The following is a 24,949-nucleotide window of genomic DNA, read 5'->3' as shown; positions in this document are numbered from 1 at the left end:
GTGTTCATGTTTTTCGTAGCTGGAATGTATATTTTTCATAGGGATTTATCGACGTGAAAATACCGTAAAGATGCGGAGGTAAGATTTTCACGTTTGATAAACACTCACCTTCAATTATTATTCAAATTTTTTTAAGAACTTCAATGCGCTGTTTCCAACCATGACTTTCTGTTTATATATATTTTGTCTCCCTGCCTTGGGAAAATCATATGTATTGAATACCAAGTTCAAATCTCACCAAGAAAATTGCAAGCAAAAATTCTGTGCTGCTAACATACCTTCCATGACAAAAGCTTTCATGGCATGGAATTCTCCTGTCCCAGCATCATCTGCCGCGCTACACCATAAATTTTCGCTTGGGCTGTATTTTCAAATATTCTATTTAGGACTTCAGCATACTGTTCCTCATTTAGCATGCACATTCAGCATTTTTAATTGCGCCGATGACCGTCTCCTTAGTTTTGCGATCAGATTGAAAGTGGAATGCTGTGTACCCAAAGTTCACAGTGACTGATGTCGTTCTCAACTGTGTGGACACATGATGCTTGCTGTAAGCAAATATTGAGCTTTCTCTCGAAGCAATGCAGCAATGGTCGAGCTCTGTAGTCGCTCGATCCTAGCCGTTACGTCTTCAGAAAAGTTGTTATATTTAACTTGCAATAATTGTATTAAAGAACTCAACTCGTTATAAATACTTCTCAATATTATATAGCTTAGTTTCTATGAAAATCTTATCTGCATAGCTAAGATAGTCTGATGATTAAACATGGCCGCGAGGGAGCTGACAAAGTTAAAGCCAAAATAGGAACTTCGAGGTAAACAATAAATTTTGAAGAGGAATTGAAGATCAAGCGATAACATAATTGTACTCGGGAAAAAATGGCTGTCTATTTTCTACCAATTTTAAGTAAAACTTTAAGACTTATTATCATTACATCTACACCATGTTGAATCGCCGATCGGGAGATGGTGTCAATATTATGTGAAGTATTCTAAATATTCTATTTAGAAGTATCCTAAACATTTGAAACCAGGTGCTGGAGATCATATTGACGGGTAAAATGGGAACGTGGTGTTTTGTCGAGTAATTTGAAAAGTAAGAGGAATTTTAGAGTACCATACGGCAGAGAAGGGTGAAATGGATAGGCCAATGAAGGAAGAAATTGCCAATACATCAGGAATAGTCCCACAAGGAAGAACATTGGAATTATACTTGGGTCAGTTAAATAAGGGCACAAGAAAGAAGACATAAGAGAAATGAAGGCACTAGCTCAAGAGAGGGAACGGAGGACTGCGTTATGCCGATTATAGGATTCTTATACTATAAATATTATGCTGAAACCATGCCAATTAGGTGTAAATGATCGGAAGGTTATAAAATCCGTGAATATGGTGGCCATCATTTAACAGTGCTGCGACTTTAATACGTAGGTGCACGACCACTTAAGTCGGACGACGATAACATTCTCAGGCTCTTCAGCCCGCTTCTCACTTGTTTTTCGTTCTTCTTCTTTTTTTTAGCGCCATGGCAACACTGTGCCCTCAGTGTGACAAGAGGTAACGGAGGTCTCGCGAAAGTAGGACGCCCACTAGTTTCTTCTCTTTCATTTTTGTTCGCTCGTTTCTTTTTTTCATTTCCATTCATTTCTTCTTTTTTCGCTCTCTGAAAGCGACGACGACCTCCAAGCTCCCGTATCCCGTGTGTGTCGCTGCTCCGTCCGTATAATGTCGGTGACGGTTGTCCCTCTCTGCACAGCACTCCTTCCAGTTCCCCTCCCCTTTGAAAAAAAGGAACGGATAATTGCTTCAAAATAGCGCCGGAACACCTGGATTGCGAAACGGAGCAAGCAAGTAATTGGTGGCTCTATGGTCATCTGAAAAGTGTAGTAGTAAGCAAGTCTCTCGCAAGGGTACAAAACAGCAGGGAAATATGGCAAAAATTTATCTCGTTTGTTCGGGCGCAGGGATTTCGATGTAGGTCAAGATAGGTATGCATGAATTCTTTTTTTATTATCGTTTGAGCTAAAGGTAATGGATTGAGCTCGCTGCTAATTTGGAGAAACTTGATACGAGGTAGGAATTACGTGTCCTATTCGCTCAGATACAGATTTCTCGCCGTAATACGTTCATTTTTATTTTCTCATTGAATATAGTATATGCCACCGACAGCTTTCAGTGTTAATGCTCCTCTAGTATGCCGTATGACTATCACATCTGGTAGTTTGTACATTTGAAAGTATTTTGTATTTGTAAGTTACGTTCCAAGACCTCGTCTGCATTACTCAGATATTTTGGTTCTGACATATACGCTTATAGTTACATTCATCGTTCATCAGAAATTATTTTGAGTATTTTTGCCATATATCTTGTACCTATTGAAATGAATGACTGGATTGATTACGCAGTTGGTTAAATCGTGTATTGTTCTTTACTTCTTTTATAAATTATGACAATCCACTGTTTATCTGTCCAATAACGGCATTTTTAATTGTGCCGTCCAAATCTTTTTTCAGCCATCGCGCAAATAGGTTTAGGAAAGTCACCTCTAGTGTCGCTGATAGCATATCATCGCGAGGAAGTAAATTTTAAGTTGGATTTTTCAGCAAAAATTTATATTCATGAAGGTATAATCTCTCCAATTTATAACTTTTCAATGTTATTCCTCGCGATGGCAAATACATAACACAAAAAAGGAAAAATATAAAAAATAGGCATATTGTGTCCCACCTAACATTTATTCTTGTGCCCGGGGAATAGCAAAAACATAATACTTATTCGTTTCTGACGGACTTATTAGAATAGTGACGTTCTAACATGACGTTCCCCGCGTCACTCTGAAAGATTTTGGTTTCCCACTCGAATGGGAAACACCAAAAACCTGTTGTATAACACGAATTTCTCTTTTATAACAATGTTACAAGCAACAAGTTTCACGGATTTGTAAATTTTTCGTAAATCATGCTGTATATATCTTAATTACATAACATGTCACTCAGTATGAAGGCAGTTTTAAGCCAATCGCGTAGCCTCCGAATTTCTAGTAGCTCCCCTGCCTGTGTAGTCACCTCGATCACTATCATCAGAAAGATCGAATCGTCGGCCGGGCGTCACCAATCTAGGGGTTAAGAAATTTTTCCAATATCTCGAGCGCCGGCCAACGCCCACTCCTTCCCCGAAGACTCTTCCCACCGACAATGTCTCTTCCCCTCTGCAAGCCCTCTCCCTCCCGTGTAAGATCCTCATGGCCCTCTCTCACTCTTGGATCCCAATTTGTCCCAGGACCCCATCTCAAGGAGTGCTCCTCCCCTTCCCTTCTTCACCCCGCACCTCCTCTTCAAGTCCCCCTTCACCTTCTTACTTCAGTGTCTCTCTCTCTCTCTCTCTCCTTCGTTCCCACCTTGGTGCTGGTGCGCTTCTTCAACTCCTTATGGCCCTCCTCCCGTTCCCACCTCGGCGTCGTCTTCGCCTTCTTCGCACTCTCGAGAAAATAAGGCTTCGCTCTTTTGTCTCTTCCTCTCTCTCTCTCTCTCTTATCCTCTCCTTCTCCCTCACCTCTCTCTCATTCTCTCTTCTCGATATCTTTTTCACACCGTACTATTCTCTCTCTCTCTCGTCCGTCTTGGCTGTCCGCCTATTTGCTCATGGTTTTGAGAGCGAGTGCACATTAGGGTGGGCCGAAAAAAGATTTTTTTACCTGATCAAATTTTCCCCGTGCGGGAAAGCTGCGAAATGATATAAGGATCTTGCACACAACATTTTTTTCAAATCGTATGTTATCAAGCACTCCCGCCCGAGCTCTAAAGTTTAGAACTTTGCGAAAAATCAGGCTGATTTCAGAATCAAACGGTTGTGTAGACTAATTTTATGCAAATATGGGATAATAGATAATATTAAAGATTGGATACATGTTTATAGCTCACAAAAATGAAATTTGAAGTTTATTTGACAAAAGCTATGGTTCATACAATCTATGAATAAACAACAAATTTAGAGTATAGTCCACCCGCTCAACACAACTCATTTTTATCTAGGTTGAGCATCGTTTCGGAAATTCCATTTTGGGGGCTAAATTGCAGATAAAATAATATTTATTTCGATCGAATTTCATTTTTAAGTAAATAAGTCACCTTATGGTTGTAAATAATCCCTCAAAAAGTAATAATAAGGTAAATAATTTTAAATTAACATCAATCATAATGACGAATAACGTAACTGTGGAGTTATTTCCAACAAGAAATTCAACCAAAGCTGAGAAATAGCAGAACCTGAACACCAAGCGTTTTACTAAGTAGCTCTCTGTTAGCTCAGTGGAACTGGAATCGAAATTAACTCATCTTTGTGTTCAATGGTGAAGTTCAAGAGGCTTTAATTCTACAGGTTTTTTTCTTTCTTGGGCGCTGCTACAGATAATAATATAAGATAGGATTTCGCATGATACGGACCTCGATGGCATTGCTGACCTCGCTGCCTCCGAAGGCACCCGCCCTTAAGAATCGGGTCCTGGGATTCCAGCCGAGGCTCGTTTGGTTAGGATCCGTGTTTTCAGAGAACAGACACCCGGTAGGGTTTCCTCTTCTATTCCATCGTGTTCTTACGTGACAACATCACGTGGAGTACCCTTCGTCTGGCTCCATCCATTCAATCTACTTGTCATGAGTGGCCCTACTGGGAATAATTGGAAATTAATCCCACCAGTGCAGCTCTAGCGGTCATAGGATCGCGCAAGCATATCCACCGCGACAAGATTGAAGCAAGGGAAAGGTATTATGCTAAATGAAGCAGAAATTTGAGTGTATGAGGCTTTCACTGGTGCATAGACAATTTTATTACAATTTAGCTTCAAGCGTCACCATTATATGTCTCGAACCCAGGCGGGTGTATTGAAAAGGGGTTGAAATCTAAACTAAACGAAAGACAAAACTAGTAAATTTTCAATAGTTTCGTTCCCGGGAGTGAAATGTAGAAACGAAACGAAATGGATTTAAATCCGGGGAGCTAAACCAAGGGTCGAAACGAAATCGGAGTCAAAACTACTTCGGGTCGAAACTAAGTTCAAACTCTGGCACGAAACGAAGCGTAGACAATAGTTCGTACCGGAGGGGCCACATGATCCACATTCGAACAGTTTAGTTTCGACCCACACACCGAGTACGAAGTATGGTTGAATGAAGTAGAGGTTCGGCCTTCCGCCATTACATGCATGGGGAACTCTACTTTTCCCACTAACAGGAGTACGGTGAACGCAAACTGCCCATTCGATTTTTAAGCTCAATGTTTTAACCTCTCTACACGTATGTCAAACGTAATGGCTCGAAACTATTTCATCTTATCCCTCTCCACTCGAAACTTAACTATGAGCAGCGAGTTTCGATTAATTTTGTGTCGTTCCGGGGAGTAAAGTTTAGTCCCGGGTCGAAACTAAACTCCTTGGTGATTTTAATTTCGTGCGGGAACGAAACTAAACCTAGACCTCGTTTTTTCGTTTCCCTCCGGGTCGAAACGAAATATTTTCGTTTCGTTTCACTTGCCATCTCTGGTAATGACCCGCTCTTCTCATTCGGACTCTGCTCTTTCTCCACTGCGCAGTGAATATCTGATGGGGATGCTTCCCTCTTTTGTCTCTTACATCACCTTATTCTGTATCTTACTCCTCTATTTTTCACGCGCTATATTCTTTGCTTTTCTCTCATTTTCTTTATCCTCTCAATATCAAGTAACCTCCATTATGCGGATTTTCGAAGAGAAATCCTGCGCGATATGTGTGTGTTATTTTAAAGGTAGCGCCACACGAAAGTGTTTGCCATCCTAGTTGACTTAAAATGGCAAACAAATGCATCTCAGCTCATCATTATCATTTTTCTTTTTCGAAGTATCGTGCGAGTATAGTAGAGGAAGAATATAATTATAATTTTCGATTGTATACCGAAGGTAAGCACTAAATTTAGCCTAGCACTTAAATTTAGTCCAGGTTAGACATTCATTAAATGATAACTTATATTTCAAACTGTAGAAATAAGATAGCAGGACTTTATTTCCCGTATTATTTATAACCCTTTTGTCTTCATAGTGTAAATCCAAAGCCATTATGTCAGCAGCCATAATGGCTTTGGATTGGCTACCCACTAGGATACCGCGCTCCGCAAATGATGCGACAGCGCTAATGACACAGCCTATACACGAATTATGTGTCCAAACGATATATCGCTGATAAAGCATGCATTATTATACGAATTTGCAAACGCAATCCATAAAAATCTGTGTGTCTGTATACATCGGCCTCTGTGGCGGTGGTGATTAGTCCTCGCTTAGCAAACTGAAGGTAGCGGGTTCGAGTCCCACCTGGGTGTATTTGGTCGTTTATTGTTAGTCATTGAATTAATTACTGTGCTGTTTTTTTATTGCATAGTATTAGTAGGTACTGTACTTTTTTTGGGGGTGATTGAACTTAACAAATATCGCTATATTTTAATGCAATATTTCACATATTACGAGTGAATGAGACTTATTCTGATTTAACAAGTATATTGTTCACGGAAGAATCCATCATATCGTTGCATTTGAGCCCGTTTTTAATTATCCTGATGGGTACCAAGGGTGAACATACAAATATATTCTATATAAAAAGACTTAGATTGATAATTAGAAGAAGAAAGCATTATCATTTCTTAGCGCGCTCTCATTCATCGTATTAAAAATGAGAAGCGAAAAGAGCCTCGCCTAATCCCAGTATCATGAATAGAATCTCTCGCCCCGCTTTCCTCACAGAAACCCCTTGAACTCTCCTTCCTCTTCTCCAACTTCCATCACATTCGGAGGAGAGTATTCTTAAGGTCTTCATATTTCCTTCTCAATCCCTTATTTTCATCTCTTTCCTCGATCTCTCGTCTTCCAACAACACGCGGATCTCTTTTTTCTTACTGCCCCTCGCAAAAAAGAGAGGATTTTCTCCTCAAGAATTATTATCCTTTTAGTCGTCTTTGTTTTTCTTCGATTCTCTAAAACCATGAAAATCCCATTGGTTTCACTGAGCCTTCTTTTTTATTCACTGGATTCAAGTTAATCGTGAAGAGGGAAAAAAATCCTGGCAATTATTGCGGCGTGTAATTTATATCGGCAGTCGAGCGCGGTTAATTTGTGTGGCAAATGTTTCAGAGATTTCATGATGGCACTCAATTGATATTTTATTTGCAGATCGCTTTTTTGTCGTGAAAAATAATGTGCCTTGTTCGCAATGTAATATTTCCAGCAAGCGATTCTTTCTATGTGATTTAACAGTCATGTATCGCTGAAGTTAGGCTAATATTCAAGTGACCCCAAAAAATTTTCTTTTGGTACTCTTTTTGACTTAGTTTGTTGCTCGGGCTAAACAATTTTGGTGTATTATTATCACAACTAACCAACTGAACAGTTTAAATTGTTACCGGCCCTACCTTTATGTTTTGTTCCGACTACTTGAACCATCCCAAACGCCGTTGACCTTCGTGATACCAAAATATATGAGATTCTTTTTCTCAACCCATTATGGTATTGTACACATTCATATTAGTTTGAAACCTACAGCTATAACTTACTTTAATTTGGCACGTCTCTAGCGTGGCCTCAAAATAAAGGTTAAAGCCCGTGTATAAATTGAATCTCTTTAACGAGTCCCGAAGCAGGTTCCATATTTTTAGAATGGGAATCATGCAATACCTCACTGGTTGTGGTGAAAAAGTTTTCTATTTTTTAGTTAATTTTTTTAAAAGTCTGAGTTGCCTTTAGGATTCTTCTTGTAAATCTTGCAAACTATGTTTTCCTCCAAGTACTTTCTTAGCTTCAATATATTTTGGTATAGAATGGTGATGAAGACTTACTGGATGAGGTACCTGTAATATTTTGGCTTGAAGGGTGAGAGAAACTTCCCCGGAGACATTGCGGAGGACATAAGAGCATGGTCGCCATTTTTTTTGTCTCCCTGAAGAGTTTTCCGTGAGCTCAGATTCCGTGAGCGGACGTCACTTCATCTCTATTATGACACACAGGAATTCGCGCAGGTAGCATTCGTTGCCTATTTTTTTGTTTTTAAATATTTTTTACCTCGCTCCCCGGCGAAGGACGGGTATTAAAAAAAGAAAAAAAAAACCACCCTTGCACTTTTAGTCCAGTCCTTACCCCTCACCCTCAACCATTTCTCTGCCTCCAGGCACCGAGAGCGTCGAGAAGCAAAAATTGAGGATTATCCAAACCAGTTGCTCCTTCCGTGCCCTCTTCCCTGATCACTAGTGCAACTTATCCCTCGTCTTCTTTCCTCCTCTCCTCATAGTATCCATCACTCTTTCGAGAAATAAACTATGGTTTATATATTTTTTAAATAAATTTTCTTCACGTGAACTCCCACCTTTCGTTTGTCTCTTCGTACCCCAGGTTTTTTTCGCCCTCACAATTTTTTCACATGTTGCATTGACGTTTCCATTTTTTTAAACCCACGGAAGCCCTTCAGGGCGTTTTCCCTTGCTTCCGTAAGTGATTTCATTGTCTTTTCTCCGTTCTTTCTTTTTCAACTTACGAAAAAGAAGTATAAGAAATAAGAGAGTATTCTAGCGTGTGTTCGAGAGAGCTCCCGGGCAGTAGCCGACCCCTACCATGAGTCGAACATTTTTGCCTGCTTCTCCGAGTGGAATAAATGCCAAAATTCCAGTTCATGCGGACATGTTTTTTTTCATTTCAATTTTGGATGCTCTTTACGTGGAAGATATTTTTGAAGATTGCTCTTTTCATTCTGAAAAATGAGTGTGATTGTTTATCTTTATTGCCGTAGGCATATGCAACTTTTTGTAATAGCTACATCAGTAATGATATTTTATTAACCACATCAACTGCTTCAAGCTCATTGTTCCCGTCACAGCAGGTCAATTAATTTTAATCAGAGTATTTTTTAGAGTTACATTTACTTTTTTGCTTTATTTTTACGAGTTGAAATAAGAACACTAACTCTACTTGATAGATTTGTTGGAGTTCACGTATTTTGCAACTAAAATACGGTATATATTAGGAAGCTATTGCAGGTGTATCATCATGACACCTAAATGCCTGTCAAAGCAAAAGCTAGAGTGCATTTTACTTTATTGGAGATATGAAAGATGTAACTATGTTGGCTTGCTTGTACTGGCATAAGTGTTGGAGAAAATTAACAGCTAGTGGAAAACTGTGGTATAAGTGACTTCCTATATCCTCATTTTTCATGATTTAGAATATTTTGTCTGTATTTGTCAGAAGTATAGGGTGAGTGTTTAATGAATTCGCTTTTACTAAGCAAATATTTATGTTTTCCACTTTTTTAACTATTCAATGCCGATCATATTTACTTTACGCTTATTCCATTTATGAAACATATCTTACTGCCGGCATCATGCAATTTTATGCTCAATTCCGAATGAAGAGATGGTGTGATGAAGTAAGGTTCTGGCCACAAAATAAATTTGAAAAATTTATTTTGTGGTCAAAATAAATTTAAAACGCATTGAATAAGATTGTTATGCAAATCATTTATCACTTGGTGTAATTTTGCACCTCCTATCAAACACTTAAGATAAAATACTTGCCGAGTCGCTCGACTCGAGCGTAGTTACTTCTCTGGCGTGAGGCTCTAAGAATGTTCCTCAATTCTTAGCTGGTGTAGGAAATATTATTCCACTCTAGCTCTCATTACTACTAATGTTATGGGTATTAATTCTATTGAAATAATTTACCGCATTCCCAAGATATTCCTTAATTTGATTATCTTCATATTTTTCCGACGTAGTGTGCTTATTTTCCCCGAATCCCAGAAATTTAGTATTCAATGCGTTTTATTAACAGATTTCACCATATTTTTACCTTCTCCCTCTGGTTACAGACATTTTTATATAACTTTCTTTGGTTTCCGCTTCTGTATCTTTGTTCTTCATACGAGAAGTGGTGTTCAATAAACTATCATTAAATGCTGCTTACTTCCCAAAACCAAATTAAAAACTTGACCATATCGAGTTATTAATCTAAATCTTTTGAAGTTATTTTCTAAATTACTGTGGAAAGATTTTCTCAAGAAATTTTGCAGGCATTGTTTTATCATATTGAACTTTAACTATGGTTTTATAGGCGATGAGGTTAATTGTGATTAATAAATTGTCTCATACCAATTTTTTGCGAGAAATCATTGAAATGTTACATCGGGATGGAGAAGTAATTTTTAATAAATGTATCACCATCACTAATTAGAAAATTAGCATTCATTTAGTTACTCATAGATTCTCATGCTTCCGGATTCCATGGCAATGTTTGATAAATGGGTAATATAGGATTCTTATTTATATTATGCCATTATTTTTAATGTGAGCAACGCAGTTATCACTGAAAAAATCCTTCCATTAGACTCCAAGGGTCCAAGTCATATAGCAGAATTCGACTTTTATTTAATTAAAGCAGGAGATAGTGGTCTGACGTTTTAAGTCTTTACTTCCCTAAGCCTATTAGTGTAATCTGCCCCATTTGGTGGTAAATGGATTACGGATTGTGGCCATAGAACTCTTAGCAATCGTTTTAGCTGAAATTGACTCTCTTTCCTACCGTTTCATTTAATTCACGGTAATTCGTTTAATTTCTGTTTCGATAACTTAATTTTCATTCATTATTCTCTCCTATTTTCACTTTATTACTTTAATAGCAAGTTGCTTTAGTCGATAGGGACTCACAAAAATTTCGTTGTATATTTACCGCAACAGATTATTTTCGCTTAAATTCTGCTACGTTTTTATCCAAATCTCCAAAAAGTGCAAAATATTAATGGATTATTCGCTACATTCACCAGTAAATAGTAAAATATGCATTTTAATCCCTAGTAACACAGTCTGTTGGCCCTAGGTTGTTTTTTGGTAGGCTTAACGATGCCTGCCAAAAACATCGTTGGGCCAACAGACTTCGTTACTAGGGATAATACTTGCTTTCCATGGTGGGTTTCCATATGTATGTATAAAAGAGGATGTCTGTATGTCTGTCCGCTTTGCGTTTCAATACGGCTGCACGGACTGCGACCAATTTTAGTAAGTAGATGCATCTCATGCTCCTGAATCCCAAACTATTACTTTCGGTTGCGTCTGACGCGTCCTTTGCGTCGTTTTCTCATTACCGTTTGTTGCGTCACGTCATACAACTTCTGCAGTTGGACATCATGCCGGGCAGGCACTCCTCTTGACACGCTCAAAGGGAAACCATATCCCAAAGAATACTACACTCACCTTTACCTAAAAATCCTGGTATGTGACCATACATTCCAAGTCCCAAATTTCTCACTTCTCTAGGCGCACTATCCTTCACGAACAACACCGGGTAGCTTGCTAGTTCGAAATAACAGATGGGATAACCATTCACACTTTTTTGTCAATGCTATAAAAAATAAAATCTTTGCATGCAAAGGGACAAATGCTGACAAGATGCTGCGAGTTAAAGGCAGGAGGCGTGGTGGTCTTAAAGGCAGAAAGTCCTCGGTTGAAATCCCGCTTCAGATTAATATTTTCCAGTAGTCATCCATACAGATTTGTGATTTGGGTTGAGATGGTTCCAAGGTCACTCAGTATTGTGGGTACAAGGGATGTTCTTTAATCTCCTCTTATTGGTCACTGTTCAGTGTTCCTCTGAATGTAAGGAACGTCCTTTTCCGAGAATCACACTCTGCAATCGTGGGATGTGCCTCTCTCACTCTCTACCTCTTACCCTTATCCAAGTATCTCGATGTGCCACTAGTCCTTGGGAGCGCTGTGCAAATTTCTTTACCCTTTTAATATCCCTACCCTCCCACTCCAACAATAGATACCCTCTGCTCCACATCCTCAATCCTTATTTTACTTCTTCCTTTCCCTCTCTTATACTTTCGAGTAACCTTAGCAGAGTGGCCTTAATAACAGAAGAACGGAGTTTGTTTTGTGCTATACGAGGTGTGTGGAGTGTTGAGTACAGATTATGGTAACAAGCGAACCAGCAAGGGTAAAAATTCGCCGCAAAAAAATAATTTGGCATTGCCGGGACTTTTTGCATGGTGACTTTCACCCTTCCTATGTACTATTTGCTTCCGTCCGCATGACCGCATGTTAAGCCACTTGTTTCGCGGAGTTCTTTGGCTAAAATATGTAAATGAGACATGGACTCGAAGGAAAAGTGACATGGCTAAATTGAAGCTACAACCATTTAGTTTTAGAGCTGAGTTATGCGGACTAATTGGACCGGATCGGAATAAAATTTTTTGAGCAAGTGCTGAATTACATTTAGAAATATAATTATTTAAAAAACTAAAGTAAGAAATCAAAGCAACGAAAACTTATGGGCTAGAGAGAGAGATAGAGGAGCGACCGAAACTCGTACGAAAAAGTATTGGCGATGAAAATGGAGAGTTACTCGTTTAATGAAATGAAGTGGCATGCTGAAAAAAAAACAGTGTTGGCTGTCTTCGCAGCCACCACAAGAATAAACTTTAGAAAAAGCCGGACATGGAGTCAAAGACCCAAGCTCATCATTTTATGTTTCATTAAATATAAGTGCAAGTTATACTTATATAAATTGCTAAAACATATATTAAAACAGTACGACAACTTATGTTTCAATATATTTATTTATGATATTTATTTTTTTTAGGAGTAATTGCTTCCTCAAAGTGTATTCACGCGCAAATTAGAGCTTACGTTGAGTTGGACTGTCATTAATTTAACTTCAAGTACCTTTGTTCCTTACCTTGAAGACATTTATGATAACCTCGTATTCAATTATTAATCGTATTAAATGAAATTGATTCCCATGTTTTTGCGTGCTATTGACCTGCCAATGACGAATTCCTGTCGTTCTAGGTTTGCATTCAAGTTGGTTTGACGATAATAAAATAGTTTGAGGGAATGCACCTAACCTAAATTGCCGAGAACTCACGCATTTCATAATCGATTCGTGAAGTTATAAATAAATGGCGGAAGAACGCGGAAATCTAATGAGGTCAGGACTGAATTCCTTCCTCGTCCTTCTAGTGTCAACTCCCGGCCACACCTCACGCCTCAGTTTTCTCCTTTGCAACAAACTTCCTCCCTTCCTTCCGTGGTTCTCTTATCGCGCTCCAAGACCTCGCGTTCCTCTCCCTCACCACCACCTCTCCCATATCTCCCTCAATGCCCAACCCTTTTTTTGCAGCTCCTTGGAATCAAAAGCTTTCCACTCCCGTGGATCTTACATCCCAAATACCTCCTTTCATGCCGTGGCCCCCTCCACCTCCTTCATCTTTTGCTACACCTTACCACCCCTCTCTCCATAGGTATATGTATACAGCGATGAGTAGAGGGGTGGTAACTTCTCCCTAATCCCCGTAGAAGGAAACGTATTAAATGATAGTGAAGTTTTTAGCACTCTTTCTTCAAAGCCAAGAAAAGGATGCTAATGCAAGGCATGTGGCTAGAATAAAAAATATTTTTTTCAACAAGTAAATATATGCACGCGTTCAAAGCATTACCTATGTATATTTTAGGCATATTTTACCCTTCCTCCTCCCATGTAGGCAAAAATAAGCTCTGCCTAAAACGAGTCATTCTGTACGTAGTCAGGCGCACGGGTGCTAATTTACATCGAGGGTGGAATTCACCTCGAAAAAATCGTTTGGCTTAAGCAAAAACAGATATTTCGATTGCCAGTCAGATATGCTACCAGCAGGTAGTGTATCCGCTAGTACTATACCTAAACAGGAATTCAGGGGTCAGGGGTTGATCCCGGTAAAGCCAAATCAACTTTTCATGTCAATTGTCATCCTTGGTTTAAGCGGAAATACAAATTAGCCTACCCACAAAAATATGGAAACTCTTTGCCTCATCACACACTCCTTCAAATGTTGTTATTTTTACACTTCCGTTCCCTAATGACTGATAAAACACTGTGGTAATTAAATGTAATGTGCGAGGGAAATTCAAATATTATCCGAAATTCAGTTATATCTTTGTTTATTTTGGTAACACTGTCGTTTTACGTTGATGACGCATGCTTTGTTTACTTTTTGTCATGTCTTTGCAAGTTTAAAGCTGCTAGGTTGGTTTCGTCATCGCTGTCGTACTGTTAATCATGGCTGCTCCCCTTTCTATTTGCAAAAAAGTAGAGCAACGTTCAGTGATCCGTTTTTCGTGGTCCGAAGGCGTAGGCGTCGGAGTGCGTTGGAAAGCAAGGGGAATATGTCGGAAAATGATGTACTTGTGAGTTTCCTATTTTATTGCAATCCTCTACATTGTTTCTACTGCAAAGATACCTTTTTCTCAACTTATACGCAACCAAACTCCACAAATGAGGTACCAAAATGCACAGAATTTATCAAAAAACATGCGACGGCATATCTTACTTCCTAAATATTGCTATTGTTTCCTAAAATTGGTTTTTTAAAATAAAAAAAATAATAATAATCGATTAAAAAAATAATAATCGATTCCGGCAAGATTGTCCTCATCCCAAGAATACAGTTAACGCCGTCGGATCCCACCATGCCTTTTAATTTGACTCGCAGACAATTTCCCATTAAGGTTTCCAATGTGATGACTATTAACAAGGCTCAGGGTCAGACTTTGCAAAGAGCTGGTTTATTCCTGCCTGACCCTGTATTCTCTCATGGTCAACTTTATGTAGCATTTTCTAGGGTAAGATCTTTTCAAAATATCTTTGCAAATATTAAGGAAAACGCTAAACAAGTATTAACAGAGGATAGTGTAATTACTTCCAATGTTGTGTTTTGAGAGGTCCTCTGACCTCAATTTGTACATGAACATTCCAATTAAATTTGGACACAAGACCCTGCCTTTTTTTTCATTTTAAAATTAGAAACGCGCCTATCCCTCTGTGGACCTGCATTGAAAAGAGAGGGGGAAGCCCGCTGGTAGCGGGCGCATCACGTCGTACAAGTTTATAGCTAGATTGCGGAAAATAATTGATTTACCCCGTTCTTATGATTCTGGTTCCATTCGCATATATCACGAGATTAAATGTTACACCCAGGACGACCACGGCTTGCCTTCCACTCCCCAAGTTCTGATCCTGTCTACGCCCCTGCCTCTCTTCCCCTGTCCTTCCTTGCTCCTCATCTCATTCTCTGCTCACTCTCCATGCATTCTCCCCCATCCCCGTTCAACACCCCTCTTTTTTTTACAAGGATCTCAATCTCATCACGATAAGTATTTAATCTCGCGAGTCACGCCCCGCATCTCTGATCTCCGCCAAAATCCTTTTTTTCTCCCTTCCTCTCTTTCATTCCTGCCTGCTTCCACACAAACCTCGAACCCTCGCACCACGGTTTTTTTCTTTCTTTTCTTCATCCCTCCTTCCGAGACGTTGGCGATGATATTTTTTTCTTTTAATTCTCTTCTTCTCTCCGCAGAAGGATATCTCGTCCACATCGCCAAACTCCTTGCCATACACACCCCCCTCCACTGTTGGGAATTTCCTCTCCCATCTACAGCATACCCCCTTCAAGGCTTCGGTGTCAAAAGGGTTATCCGGCTGTAACATTGGCTCCAGCTTACGCGAGGCGTGCAAGGAGAGAGAGCGAGGTTTGGTAGTAGGCAGTGCAGATGGGATCATATTCACTTAGGGCCTATTTAGGACATGGGATTTGAGCTCGTCATCATCGTGGGAGGGAAAAGCTTTTGCTAACCATGTTTTCTCACGATCCTTCTTCTTCAAAGGAGAGTCTTTCTTTTCTCTCCTCTCTCTCTGGGTTGTGAAAGTATGCTACGAGTGATGGGGGGAGGTGTGGAGGGTGGCAGTAACGGAAGGAGTTTTGGGAGAGTTTCGTAAGATTTTAATCTCCAGAGAGTGGGAGCGCTAGCCTATGAGGGCACGTGCTCGCTTTTCTTTCTCGCCGAGCCTCTCTCCCTACTTTCTCTTTCTCCCGCGAGATGCCTTACTTGGTTTGAAAATGCCAATTTTATGAGGTTTCGTTCTTGGTGGCTTTATCTGAGTGATAGCGTACTCCACTTACGTGTTCTTATCTGGAAGTATTATCCTTCCGTGTATGTCCAAATCCACCGAATTCATTCTGACGTATTTTACAAAAAAATGTCGCGTTTATAGTCGTGATCGGATCGATCCTCGGTAAAATTGACGAAAATATTTGACTGAGGGTTTTTCCATTTTCCTCCAAAACTGTCCTTATTTATAGTTTCATCGTTCATTTAATCTCTGCACTCTCTATTGACGTATTTTCCATTTCACTCTCAAATCCTCATCTTTATATGCCCCCCTTAGTTTATTTTATGTCTGCGCTCAACATATTCGTTAAAAATTATACCATGCCAAAGCCTTTCATCCTTTGAGTATTAAAGAAGCATTGCATATTGTTATAAATTTAAACTTATTTGTGGATGTGTCTATTATTTAAGCATATCTTAAATGGCCCATTTTAAGGAAATTATCATGGTGATTTTCATTTATAGCATGTATATTGGAGATGGAAAGGCTTGAGGAGACCATATTTAGCGGGCATGCGTTTTAATTTCACTTAATTCGTAGTTTTCACTCCTGAATTTACTTCATTATCGTTCAGATTTTACCGACAGTACCTGGTTGTTTCATGCATCATGGTGTATATCAATTATGCATATTGATCGATTTCGCTCTTCTCAAATTTTGCAGCTGCTGTAGGTACGCACCGTGATAAGACCCTGATTAAAGTGTAAACCTAACAACTGAAATTTAAATAGCATTAAATAGTTTAGGTCGTAGTGTTTTTGCGCGATTGATTTTGAACTGTAATTTGCCTTTAAGCTTATATTTAGTGTAAATACTAAATTGCCTTTTAAGTCCAATCATTGGCTGAACAGTAATGAATGATACACTAATAATGCTTTTTTACACCAATAACTAATCTCGAACTACCCCGGAGACATCATCGATTGAATTAGTCAACCAAAGTTTCTGATGTAGGTATAACTATCATTTAGCTTTTTCGTGGAAAAAAATTTCATGCATATCCAATGTAGAAAAAATCTCACTCCACTAGTCTACCTCCACTATATACTTGTACTTTTTGTGCACACTTCACCCGAGTTCACCCTCAATTTTTTTCTCAACCCTTGATTTACCCCTTTCCCGCCATGCAATCCTTACCCTCAGCAGATAAGTCTCTCCTCACATAATTTATTACGACCCCACTCCTTCCTATTCTCGCATCAAAGAATCTCTCTCGTCTATATGGCGCCGGAGGGTGCTAGCGTGCATTACGATCACAATACGCTCCGGAGGATTCCGATCTCATTTCTTCGGTAATATTTTTATTCCTCTCCTCTCAATTTAGACCTTCAGTTGGTTACGGAAGTTCTCACGGTCCATTGGACTCATCTGCGGGGATGCCATGGGATATTTTTTCCGAGATTTATCAGTCAGGAGATTAATGATAACATTCTTCGGTGGCTGTCCGAAGATTTTTTTTTCTTTCGTTATTCGCCACCGTTGGGGGAGTGGAATGAGCACGACCTTATTGATTTTTCCCGGGTGATAATATTGTCCAATCTCTCCATTCCAATCTGCACTTCAGCATCGGATCTTTGATGAAGGGCTCAGGAGTTTTGCGTGTAGGAATCTACTGCGGAAATGCAAAGTATCGGGGCAATTTTCGATTATCCTTTGCACAAAAATTACGGTAGTATAAAACTTAACATTCAATGAGAAACTTCTCAATAATGCCAGTACAAATTTTTGAATTTTTCGTCAATTAGAAGACTTAATAAATTGCCTCACGAGATCATGTTTTTATGAATTTTGTGCAACCTAGGACGCGTACCCTCCTTTTCCTCTGCTTGTATGCGGAATTATTTAAGGAAGATTTATTAATCAATATTTGCCATGCAGGTCATGGAAATATACTATCGAGACAAGTCAAGGAGATGGGGACGTTACTTGAAGATGTATATGTGATCCTGAAATATATGTAAAAACAAGATAATCTCTAAAAAGTGACAACAAAATAATGATAATTCCAATATCGTCTTCTTAACAAGGCTCTCGTATAATTTTTGAGAGCTTTACCTGATGGAGATATTGTTATTGCTATCCTGTTCCTATTGTTATTGTTAATGATATCCTGTTATTGAAGTCCTCTGTAATTGGCCTCGTGCTGTTTTTGGACTGGATTAAATAAATAAATAAGTAAATAAATATAACAACCCAAGAAAAATCTGATGCTTTCCCGGCGAATATGTTCAAAAAAGGGTATTCGGGCTTCCAGCCGGGTGGTCTCCCTCCATTCTGCCGACGTTTCGGAACACGAGCCTTTTTTGAACAACGCAGGTAATTAGGAATATAAAATCCTTTTATTTTTCAAATCGAAACGCAATGCTTATTCTGTCTTGTCTTTTAATGTCTTGTCTCATCTACTTTAGCTATGATGTTTTATTTCTAATACTTAATTTTGCAAGATTTATCAAATAAACAGAATTAAATCAGAAGTATTTAGAGTTAGCTAAAATTTCAAATAGTGTCGCATAGCAACTTCATTAAAATATCTTTGTATACTAAGTGACATATAATACCTTACTAATAAACTTCTTTTTTCTTACAGGACAAGGTAACTGCGCCCTTTAATAATTTTGGTGAAAGTGTACAAAGGATTATTATAGTCGTGGTTAAGACAATCACGCCACAGATTAGGTAAGAACCTGGCTTAATTTTTTCGCTTTGTAAAAATTCTAAATAACATAACACGAACGGGTATTATGGCTAAAAGTAAAATAAATTAATTTTTTTAATTAAAGCTATACTTCAGTGCGTTGACTTTTGCAATAAGTGGATAATTATATCAATTAAACTTTTTGGCTAAATATTTCTTGAATTTGTCAGTCTTTACAAAGCCTATGACTTGGTACTTTGACTTTAATGGCATATTTTGTGTAGGTTTTATTTTTCAAATTTTGGCTCGTCAGAAAATTAAGTTTTTTTACGCTATTACGTGCTGGTCTAGTGGAAAAGTACTCAAAAATATCATTTCTCTGACAAATATACCTCCAGTTCGACAGGCATTAATAATTTAAGTTTAACAATGGTATTATTATGAAAGTCTGTCGTTTAAAGTCAGTTGAGATTGCCTATGTTCTTAAGGTCATTTTCAGCCACCAGTTCTTTGTATGCTATGGTCCGGGGAAAATCTGTGACAAAAGGGAAAGTGTTTCCTTGTAACCTCAATGCCCAGAGGTAATTTTGTCCCCTCGACGTAATGCGCTTACTCCGTTACTCTCCCTGACCGTCGGAGGCCCACGGTCACCTCATTTGATCAAGACATCCAGCAGATAAGGATTCCTTTGTGTGCATGATTAAAAGTAAAATTATATTCCCAATATTCGGCAGCTTTATTCCCTGTGGATGATCTTCAGCAAATGGATATTCCGTTGTAATCAGCTTACTTCTCCTCTCCAGAGCAGTGTTTTCTTGGGAAAAGTTACTTTTTCATTAATGAGATGGAATTCGCTCATTCAATTGCAAAGGGAAAGTAAATGAATCACAGTCCTTTTATATACGATACATATATTTTTTATACGAAATATATATAATTTTTTACACCATAACCAGTGTGGCCAGCCACTGGGAATACAGGGAACGGAGAAGGGAGTTAAAATCTGAAGAATTGGGAAGGAAAAAGATAGGGGAAATGTCTGGAATCTCGAAATCATTTTCGAAATGTGGGAATTAATAATTAATTAGCACCTTATACCGTGCAGCATAGTGTGTTGTTGATACTCTCCTCCCCTATTTCCACGATCTCCTGCTCAGAGTGACAAACAAGCGATGCATGTCAGTATATCAGTCCCCCCAGCCACACTTTCCGTTCGAGTGAAAAAAGCAAAGACAGGCTACCAGCTGAACAGTATTGATGCCAATGATGTTGCGAATGGTTTGAAACTGTCCCAAAGCACTGGTGTGGGGGCAACGTTTTCTCTCTCCATGCAGCAAGACTAAAGAGCGTCTGAGAGGAAAAATTTAGGCTGTAATGTGAATTGTTTGGTTATATTGCTATGATGGTACCTTTTCTTCCCACTTCTTAACTCCTATGAATCGCACAAACACCAATCGCACAATCACACAATCACACCGTCTCAAGGTGTGTTAGCCGTCTGATGCCAATATATTTGGTCGTACTTAATGATTACAAGGCATATCTAAACTCTGCGAAAAATCCGCAGAGAAAAAAATAACTCTCCTTGACTGGGATTCGAACCAGGATCCCAGGATTTCCGGTCTAATGCTTCAGCCAGTTAGCGGTATAGTCCTCAAATTCCCTCAGGTCAGAATTACGTCTCGGCAGCTTAATTGGCCTAAGCAATCGACTGGAAATCGGGGGATTTAGGTGCGAATCCCGGTTAAGGTGAGTATTTATTTTCTATGTGAATTTTTCGCACAATGTAGCGGGTTTTTCCTTAAAGTCACTGCCGTGGCTAGTCCCGGTATCTTTAATCATATAATATCTTAACCATTGAAGCGTCTTCTTCAATTAAAATCAAGGTCAGTAATTAAGATTGTGCTTCTACATACCAAATATGGTATACATTATCCATTAGATCTTCAATATTTTCTTCTGCACCGAAGGTTCTTTGTTTTCAAAGGATGCTCTCAACAAAAGTTTACATTTCAATGTGATGTCATCGTTAAGGCAAGAATCCATGATGGATTTACGTCCAAATGAAGCGGTGGCATCAATGGAAATCATAACCCAAGCACCATATATAGTGGGCGTTTTCCTGCAGTTGCTTTTTCCTATAAGGTTAAGCTCCCGTAAGGCTACTTGCTTAGGTTTTTCCCACGTTTGTTCACATCTTGTTGCGCTTGGTAAATGGTAAATTATTTGTTAATGTAACGTTATTTGTAATGATTAACTTTTAATTTTGTTTTTTGATTCTTAAAAGCGTACTTTTGTGTCTATTTTGCTATAATTGACAGCGTGCAATTTCAAGATCAAATTGACAATTTATTTAACTGCAAAAATTTTATGAATGCCGAGGGGTTAGTAGAAGATCGGACTTTCTAGTCCCAATCTCGCCCAATAAAGTCAAATTATCACTAAAATTATCATCGTTACCTGGAACTGAGAAATTAAAAGGTATTTCGAAGATTCTATCTGTGTCCCTTTCTCTGTTTAACCCCCCTTTTTCACCTATCATTACCATTTTCTACTCCACTCCTGTTGTCATGGTGTCTTCTCGTTCCTCCGCGTAACTTCTCCTGCCTTTCGTTGAACCTCGGAATTCTACCGCGGCGCCAACTTGGGATTCAGCATTTATAAAGTCGCTCGTGCGAGACTTTCCCTAGGCTGGCTTCACGTTGATTAAAGCGAAGCTGCGCATTTTATCCTTTTTTTCCTCCCGTGCCGAATCTTTTCTTCTTCGCCCCGCCCAGTAAAGAGACCCACCTACCTCCTCCAACCGACTTCTAGCTACAACACACCCGCTGCTTTTTCACTCTCACCTTTTCGAAGCTCGCCGCTACCTATTTTCCTCGGCATTCTCGCCGTCCCAAATGGGGATTGGTCGGGTCCTCTGGATGCGGACTGGCTTTAGAGAGGGGAGGATGTAAAGGAGAGAGAGATTTGGGTTGGGAAAGAGGGGAAAAAAACCAGGACTGAGATCGTCCGTGCATTGTATACTGAAGGGAACGTGCCGTGTCTTGGCTTTCTTGCGCCGAACTGACGGCGGTGAAAGTAAAAAGGGAGGGATTCCATCCGATGAACAGGACCGTGTTGAGATTCCAGCGAGAGAAAAAGGTATGAGATTTCTGGTAGGGTGAAATTATGCGTAAAAAAAACACTCCCCTTTAGGTTTTGGTTTTATGGATTTGAAATGAATAATTGCCCCTTTTTTGAAAAGGGAAAGATTTTTAGGTATTTATTTTTTTAATATATTTATTTTCAGTTACTTGCAGAAAATCAATGAGGATTGTTCGTACGCTAAACGTTTTGTGTAGCTAAATGGTCATTCAAAATTTTTGTAACCTTCAACAGATAGAGGGATATATTATTTTTAAAAAGGGATATATTTTTGAATTTTTGTCGACAAAACACCTTCACAATATGTCCATAAAACCTTGATGACACGAAGAATATTTACGTTTCACCATCTTTATCATTAGGTATTCAAAACTGCGACCATTCAATAATTGTGATTTTGCTTTTCACGGAGAAACCTTAAATTATCCAGTTGTGCTCCAGAAAGGAATAGGGTAGATAAAAGTATCCTCTGATTTTGTAAAAAAAAACAGGAAATTTGATTGCATATCATGAGAATTATTTTTTTTTCCTTCCACTTCTAGTGAAAATATTCACTCATTCCATTAGGCTGAGAGAATGTTAAAATAAATCATTTAATTGGTACTGGCACGTTCTCTTAAGCATTAATAAGGCTTAAAACGAATTTTAAAAGTTTTCGAGTTTGGCCTGATTTAAATGTTGTAACTTAGATATTTAACCTTTACAAAACATGGCGTTTTTTTGCTATAATTTACTCTTTGAAACTGATGCTCTCATCAAGAAAAATTTTTTTAGAACATATTACTACTTTTGAATGTGCATGCTAAATTGAAGATATTAACTCAGTGTATTGTTAATTTTAATATTAAATTATTTGGAATATAATGAAAAGTTTACATGTTTACATTTCTATTCCATGACAGTTTCAAGATGATAACATAGGTTTAAAACAAGCAATACGACGCAAGTACAAATAAAATACCAACGATGAAGTGGAATTGATGCGTCCCCTTAATCCTTAACGTTGCTTAAGATTTGTATCAAATGCTTAGATTTTGCGTGAAACACATGGCTTAACCAATCGATATGGGAAAATGTGGAAGCTGTCTGGAAATTCTGGGAAGATCACGAAAATTTTAGTTGAATGAATATCTACTCTCTCTTCTTCTAAATCTCTATCTTCGTTTAAAGAAAATGTCTCATCCAGCTACGTTGCTTTGAAATGCTATAAGCTAAAGCTACAGCAGCCATTGAAAGAGCGGAAACCACCACAGCAATCTTCTTACTTTATGAATAAATGACAAGAAAAAATAAATCGAATTACATAAGTATTCAATATTGACATACATAAAACCATAAGGATCAAATGCCGCAATCTCCTGCAAATCGCAGCATACCACATCAATCGCAGTCATCAAATTGCAGCAGGAGAGATTCCTACGTCGAAGATAGGTATTTGAAGAGGACGAGGAAATGACAGGCGAAAGATAAAAAGTACCACATTATATTCCTCATATGGGATGATTTTCGGATGAGAAAATGAGTAAAGGAGGTGCTATTTCGCACTTGTCCGACCGCACTTGAATAAGCAGCGAGCATATTGTATCCGGTACAGAAGGACTTAATCCGTGAAGTGAATTAAAAGCAAAGGAAAGCTGCGCGGTTTGTCAAAACTGCTGAGGGCGTACAGACAACGTTACCCAAATGTTAAGTGAATTAGACTAGGAGCCGCTAGAGACTCTGAGACTGCGCGCTAGGCTAAGATTGTTTGAACAATTCAGAACAGATATGTTTACGAGTGACTCGGAGAACATTATCTTAGAGCCTTACTATATTTCCAGATCCCGAAGCGATCAATTGAGAGAGATATTTTTCCAAAGGAATAGATATGGGAATTAGTTTTCTCCTGAACAATGAAGGACAGAAAAAAAGCTAGGCGTAAATTAGCTAGAGTATATTCCTTTTAATAGTAAAAGGCTTGTGTATTAACACCCCCTGCTACACGCCTTTTTAGGCGGCTTGCAGGGTAGAATGTAGATGTAGGTAGGAAAAAACGAGTTTTCGGTATTCACTGAATGAGATTGCTTTGTTCGTTTGGAGAAAATATTTTATTACGTCATTTTCATCTGCTTAAAAATACATGGTATGCAGCGAAGAGTGACGGAGGTCGCTAATGGAAGAATACGGAGGTGGTCGAGTGGAATGGAGGATTTAGGAGGGAAGTCGTGCCGTAAATATTGACTAATTCTCTCTCTCGAGTCCCCCTCTTTTTGGCACGTCTCACTGTATTGACGTGGATGACGGCTCAGACCTTCCTACTTCTCTTCCCCACTCATCCAGAACTGTATCTACCTCCCCCTTCTCCGATATATCATCCCGGCTGCCACCGAGATAGTTCAAAATCTCCAACAATGCCCACATTTTCTAACGTCTATTTCTGGTTCTGGAATCAGGACACATAATGTGAAAACCAGTGACAATTGACAAGGCAGTAATGATACATTCATGTTTTAATGAACTCTGCGGATATGCGATGCATTTGACCTCGTGAATTTGTAAGTACGCAAGGCAAAGAGTTTCATGAATTTATCTTTCCAGGCATATTTGTCGAGCTTCCACTACATCACGCCTGATTCTGTCGAACTTTTCATGCGAATGTTTAATGTGTTTCCGTTCGAAGATTTTACTATCTTATCAGTTACATTTTTACTTCAAAAATATATCAGGCGAAGGTTCATCAGATTGGCAGCAAGTAATTATGTTGATTTAGAGGTTGTTGAAATATCACATACTTGGCATTATTACTCGGGCATCGCATTTTATTTTTTTCGTAGTACCTAACGTTTCATTGTTGATTCGTAGTAACCTTTTTTCTCCGTTTTGTTGATATCTTGTCGATATTTCTATGACTGCTCTCCCATTCAATCAATTGTTGACGAATTAAATAGACAGGCTAGATATTGTGAAATATATTGGGGTGGATGAAATACGTACTGGACCTGCATCTACATCTAAATAATACCCCGCAAGCCACCTAAAAGGCGTGTGGCAGGGAGTGTTAGGACACCAGCCGTCGACGCATAAAAAATGAAGTGCTCTAACGAAGCAGGGACTAGCGTTTATTAAAGTCCTTTACGGTTCGGGGGAAAAACGAATTCCCATATCTATCCGTTCGGCAAATCATCTCTCTTAATTTATCGCTTC

The 24,949-nt window shown here is 38.8% G+C and overlaps 1 protein-coding gene across 1 annotated transcript in view; it reads left to right on the top strand.

The window, feature by feature from the left end:
• The window catches only part of LOC124155161 (atherin-like), a 240,402-nt gene that overhangs the window by 124,871 nt on the left and 90,582 nt on the right, over positions 1 to 24,949 (top strand). The window contains exon 3 of the mRNA XM_046528878.1: positions 18,575 to 18,580. The gene's annotated coding sequence lies outside the window, so the exon portion shown is untranslated. The remainder of the gene's footprint in view (positions 1 to 18,574; positions 18,581 to 24,949) is intronic.

The sequence above is a fragment of the Ischnura elegans genome, chromosome 3 (assembly GCF_921293095.1).
Source record: "Ischnura elegans chromosome 3, ioIscEleg1.1, whole genome shotgun sequence".
NCBI classification, from domain to species: Eukaryota; Metazoa; Arthropoda; class Insecta; order Odonata; family Coenagrionidae; genus Ischnura; species Ischnura elegans.
The sequence above is the reverse complement of the archived record's forward strand: the minus strand, read 5'-3'. Positions and strand labels throughout refer to the sequence as shown.